Source organism: Callospermophilus lateralis, unplaced genomic scaffold, assembly GCF_048772815.1.
Source record: "Callospermophilus lateralis isolate mCalLat2 unplaced genomic scaffold, mCalLat2.hap1 Scaffold_45, whole genome shotgun sequence".
Lineage (NCBI taxonomy): Eukaryota > Metazoa > Chordata > Mammalia > Rodentia > Sciuridae > Callospermophilus > Callospermophilus lateralis.
The window spans coordinates 10,566,957-10,573,449 of record NW_027514398.1 but is presented as its reverse complement, the minus strand read 5'-3'; the positions used below and the strand labels follow the sequence as shown (position 1 = coordinate 10,573,449).

At 34.7% G+C, this 6,493-nt stretch overlaps 1 pseudogene; it reads right to left on the bottom strand.

The window, feature by feature from the left end:
- Positions 1–5,968: 5,968 nt before the first annotated feature.
- Positions 5,969–6,493, bottom strand: LOC143387269 (testis-expressed protein 30 pseudogene; annotated as a pseudogene).

Below are 6,493 nucleotides of genomic sequence, written 5' to 3'. Positions count from 1 at the left end.
CTGAGGATCAAACCCAGTGCCTCCCATGTGCTAGGCGAGTGCTTCATCTCTGAGCCACAACCCCAGCCCCTGGTTGCATTTTGATTAAGGTGTAGGAGGCCTCTCTCATCTGTATACTAAGCTGTCCTCAATGGATTCTGTATAGTAGTCACTTGAAAAGTCCAGGGGCTACAGTTCTCTAGCCCCTGCTGGTCGTTCTGATCCACCTTTGTCATGTGTCAGGTCCTTGCTCCTCTTCTTCCTCTTTAACTCAGCATTCACTGAATGCCTTCCAAGTCCCATGAACTGAGACAAACCCTGGAACTTCGGTGTCAGATCAGGAACAGTGGTGCTTCCCAGGGTTCTCATGGCGGGCAGAAGCAGACGCCACACCAGGCACACACCATGGTCTGTGGGACTGAGCGAGGACCAGGGTGCAGAAGGGTTGTGAAGGATCAAGTTGTCAGTCCACCAGGGAAAGACAGACTTTCTGCAAGATGGGAACTTTGGGGCTGAAGAGTGGAGGATGAGCAGTTCATCACTTAGATTGGGGAAGGGAAATTATTATGGGAGCCAGTGTTCTCCTCCTGCCAAGAACAGTTCTAACGTGTGTGGTGTACAGGAGAAAAGTGGGTTGGGACTTAGCATTTATTCATAAGCACCATCAGGAGCTACCATCAGTAGTCTAGTTTCCAAATTTAAAAATTTGAGAGAATACATATTTCATAAAACTCAACATTCCTACATCCCTGCATACATGAGAATTTGTGTGACAAGAATCATTGTAATACAACTTGGACTTATCAGCCTTTCAAGGCCCTATACCAAATCTTCTTTCTCCCTTGAGAACCTCTTGGCTGCTACAGTAACAACTGTTCCCAATTAATTCTAAACCTATTGCACTTTTTCCTTCTTTCAAAGCATTTATCACTTGCTCTAATGTAATTAATTGAGTTACTGAGGTAGATAACTCAATACCAGTGAACATGTTGGGAAGGTCTGTTTTGGGGTATCTTTCACTCACTCTCTATACTTTACGCAGTATCTGACACAAGATAAATACACCAGTGTTTATCAATTTGTCCTACATATTGTCAAAATAGCTCATGCTTAGGGATTTTCTATGTGTTGTTGTGAATATTAATTTCAAGAGAATATATGGGGTTTTTACTCATTTTTTCTATTTTCTACATCACACATTACAGTAGTTTTGCAATATTACCTCTCTGTAATTCCCTTCACAATTGAAAGATGATAAAATGACTTCTCTCAGAATAAGAAGAGGACTGAACCAAAAGATCCATTCAATTAGCTCCAAATCTCATATTTTTGATACCTGAAACTTTTCTGAATGTCACCTAGACAATGTTTCTTAAAACACAGTAATTCTTTTCCATTATCCACAATAGATATTAAAAGATTTGTGAACAATAACAGTGACCTTCTTTATATATTCTTTCCAGGTTTCCCATTGATTTTATTGTACAGGGAAATATTTTTAAAAAACAGACATAATAATTACATGAAATTCCAAAGTTATAGGATTCACCGTGGAAGAGAAATCCAACATACTCTTTAATTTGAAGGTGATAATAAGGGTTCAAAATAATAAAGAAGATAAAGAGAAATCAAGCAGACAACTAAGGTTTTTACAGCCTGAGTCATAACTGGAAGAATGCTTGAAAAGTAAACATTCTTCAAATAGAGCAACACTCTTGACTATAGATTTCAAAAATATTCTTAGGAATGTGTGTGACACGATGTTACGATGCCACAAAGATGCTCATTAGCAATTTAATTCTTAAATGATGGTATTTGGTCTGGTTAGATGGCTAAAGCTTGATTGTTTTGGGGTAGTGATGAATTTTGCAATGTTACAGTGAAAACAAATGTGAGCAAAAGAAACATGGAAGAACTTCTTACTTATCAGTGTATTAACATCAGTACTCTATATCTATCTTCCCATTCCCTTGCAACATCAGCAGATGAACATCTCATTTATTTTTATTTTATTTTATTGTAGTGAGAATAATCTTGACATGAGGTGCATGTTTTTAACAGATTTGAAAGTGTACAATACTGTATTATTGTTTGTAAATAACATGTGTCATGGAAGATCTCTAGAATTCCCTCATCTTGCATAATTGAAATTTTATTCTGGGTATTTAGAACTTGTGTGAATGCATCAAGCCTTCTCATCTTTCTATCTTAAGTACAAGTGGTATATAAAATAACCATTGTAGTAAATGTTTATACTATTTATCAGTTTCACCTACATTTCAAGAAGAGGATATTATTGAAAGCTGAGGTTGTTGTGGACCATTCTTGGAATTCTTAATAACACAATAGGGAAACCTATCTCATCACAGCAGATTTTTGAGCTTTCATTCAATGCTAAAATGAGGTCATAAGTTGTTTGTATTATATATACCAAATGTTACATTAAATAGAGAAGATAATAGTAGTTAGAAAAGTTCATTCTGCATTTTCCCACAAATTTACATTTACAAGTGCCTCCCAGAAAACATAGGCAATTTTTATTATAGCTATTTCCAGAGACAGATGGAACTCAAGGACTTTAAGTCAACTCTTCCCAAGTTATATAAGTGATAAACTATGTATTCAAAGAAAAGCCAGATTCTTAATGTATTATGTTTTCTTTTACACATAATTATTCATTATAAACAGTATATTTTTACCAGAATGATTGCTTTTCCTATGGACAGAATGAATTGAGTTTTTATGCTTCATCATCCTCCTTGAAATATAAATATATGAGTGACTAATAATGTGAATATTGAAGTAGGGACATTGCTTGGCATGGTGGTGCATTCCTGTAATCCAGTGGCTGGGGAGGCTGAGGCAAGAGGATCATGAATTCAAAGCCAGTCTCAGCAAAAGTGAGGAACTAAGCAACTCAATGAGACCCTGTCTCTAAATAAAATGTAAAATAGGGCTGGAAATGTGGCTCAGTGGTTGAGTGCCCCTGAGTTCAATCCCCAGCACTGTCCCCCACAAAAAATTATTACAACAGGGACATTGTTCAAGATGAAGTGAATCATGGCTACCTGCATCTCTGAAGCAATGCTGATGCTGAGCGTTTGGTAAGATAGGTAAGGGACTTGCAGTTCTTGGCTCTTCTTGTCATCGAGAGCACTGTCCAGTTTAGGAGGCTCTGCAGCTCTGTGCAAGTTTCTTTTACCATTTTTTTAAGTTAGTTGACTATTATAAAGTAGCTTCATTACCTGACAACTGAATAAATGAGGCATCATTATATGCAGATCCTCAGGGAGATTGAAATAGTTTAAGACAATGCAATCTCTATTTCAAGATGAGATTTTTTAACAGAAATTTTTCCTCTGGCATTTTTGTGCCAAGTTGAAAAAATTTACAACTTTAGTAACTACATGGCCTTAATACCTTTTGCTTGCAATCCTTGTACAAGGAATCTCAGTGATGGTCCACAGAAAAACTCCACTCGAATAGGATTTTAGATTTCAATTGTTCAAGCAATGCTGATTTTTGCATGTTGGTCTTCTGAGATGGAAAGAATGTTTTCTATGCCATTTACTTCAATCTTAGTGGCTCTGGAATTTCTGACAGAGGATAACTTCCTCTGTTATTATGATTACATACTACCCTTTTCTAAGAATTCAGATGTCAAAATGAAGGGTTTTACAGGAACTATTGAACATTATTATATTTTAATCATATCTAAGACCAAGGGAGGCATAAAGAAATTCACAAGGAAATAAGATGTAAAAGAATAAAGAATATATGTGTACATACCAGATTGATAAGATCAATGAAAGCAAGAGAAAGTTGCTCTCTTCATGCTATTCCATCTTTTCTGAGATTCTTAGGCATGGTGTTGCCAAAATATCTATGGATTATTTCCCTTAATTTTGATATTTGGATAAGAAAATTAAAACCAGTTACTGAGGGATTAAGGAGAATATTTCTTCAACTGTACCTCATTACATACACACTTGGTTTATATAAGCACATTTGAGACAACAAGTCTCCAGGTGGATTTACCTTCTCACAAATATAAGCAGAACTGTCCTTTCTGGAAACCAGTAGTTTGAAAAGTAGGGTAGAATAATCCTATTATTTTAAAAATGTATATAATATATATTTCAAACACGTTATTCATGTTTACATATTACTATAATTATATATATTTTATATTTATATGTATATATATATATATATATATATTTTAAATGTATATAATATATATTTCAAACATGATATTCATGCTTATAACAACAAAACCTCCTCATCATTAATTGTTAGAGGAAAAAGCCAGGAAAACATTAGATAGACATTGATTCTGCTTATAAATTTTCTGTCCTGTGACTTCATACAGTTCAATCTATGAAAAAATATTGATATATCTAAAAATTAGTTTCTCATTAAAAAAATTAGGCAAACTTGTGGGACCTCAATGAATTCTGGCATCTTCTAAGAAAGCCAGGTTAGTATAATAGAGAAATATAAAAACCACCTGACACATTAAGTTTATACAAAAGTTTCTAGAGATCGTGGAAACTCTAACTCTTTTACACTTCTCTCCTCCACGCAGCTATGTGGTGACAGTGATGGAGTTCCTTTTGTTATATCCTCTGAAAAATGTGGCGTCTTTGGATGACGCATTTGGGGAAAAACAATTGCAATAGGGTTGATCTTGCCTGAATGTGATTTGTGTCATTATGGACTCTTCCCCACCCTCCTTTTTGGTCACAGTGACACTCTCATATTTATTTAAGAAAGCATGTAGAAGGCAGGTGAGGAGTTCTAGAAATTCTAGTGAACACTGATTATACCCAGCATAATCCCTAATAGTTCTAATTCCTTTTAATTATCTTATGACTTGAAATTAACCAAGGGAAAAATGTAGGACTATGGCAATTTCACCAAATATAAAAGCTTAAGACTTTCATCATTTTAAGTCCATATAAACCCATTTTCTTAAAACACAGGCAATAAGAAACATAGTGTTGAAGTTAAGTATGATAGACGTCTTTTCCAAATCACAAGTGAAGAAATTAAGGAAGAAAGTAATGAAAGGAATAATTAAATAACATTGAAAACTTACTCCCACTTGCTCAGAAACAAAGTCTATAATTTAATTTGAATTCTAGTCAAAAATTCTCTATCACAAGACTATGCCCCATGCAAATGTAAACAACTAGGAAATCCTAAGAAGACTGTTATTGAGGAAAATCAGTTTGAGAGAATGTTCAAGGATATGAAAAAAACCAAAAAGTTTCACTCATTTTTTTTAAGAACACCAATTTCCCAAGTGGAAGTTATGTTTCATTCTTTATCTGTTTATTCTGGAAGTTTAAGGCAAGATGTGGTATGATTGCTGGCTGAGCTGCCTGGTGTGGTCCACTCACATTCCCCCATTCAAAATATGATTCTCCTGGATTGTACTTAAATTAGCCTGTACCCCAGTTTGTGAAACAAATTTTGAAGTACAGCCTACTTAATTTTGCATCTGATTTCTACCTACTTCTCTAGATTCATAGAAAATCTTTGTGTGTGTACATGTGATAATATATGTTGAACCTAGGGTCTCCCACATGCTGAGTAAGCACTGTACTATTGGGCGTTTTATTTTTTTATTTTTAAATTTTTTTGTAACAAAATTCAAAAGTTTAATTTTTTCAAAGCTTAACTATGCTAGTGAAAATAAATTATATTTAGACCACCTTTAATATTTGTACATCATCTTCATACAACTATAACTGCTTTCAAAAGACATTTTGTAAAGAATATTATTTTCACAATTAAAATGTGTTTCAAAAATAGGGCAACATTAAAGAACATTAGTCTGAAATATATCTTATAATGCTGAGAGGTATATTATTCTTTATCAAATTAACTGTACTTGTATTCAAAATAACATGGCTTTTAACTAATGACAATTATTTCTTGTCTATTTCAGTGATTTCTTGGATCCAAAACAAAATCTGTGTATTTATTTCTTTGAAACATCATTTGTTGACCGTCCTTTCACTGCCATGGAATGATTTGCTTTCTCAATCCAATGGATTTTATTGGGAGCTTGCATTTTCTGTGCCACTTTCTCCAACAAGTTCTTCTCACACATTTCATCTGCTGAACCTGACACAAACAGTACAGGATCTTTTATACGAAAGAGATCTTCATCTCTGAGTTTATGCTGTTGTTCTGGATGATGCAGTGGATAAGAAATACAAATGAGACCTGGAACAAAACCATCAGCATCATCTGGCTCAATATGACACATTACAGAAGCAGCTGCTCTTGAGCCCATTGAAGGACCTCCAAGGAAAACACCTGCAAGTTTGTATTCACCTGAGGTCTTTAGGTAATTCAAAACTGCTTTGTATGCCTTAATTCTATGCACAATATTAAGGCCTTTACAGGTAAATCTCAGGCAAAAAAAAGCCATGAGATGCAAGATGGGATGCCAATGACATCAAAAGAGGAAGATTCATATTTCCTGATGCTCCATGTGTAA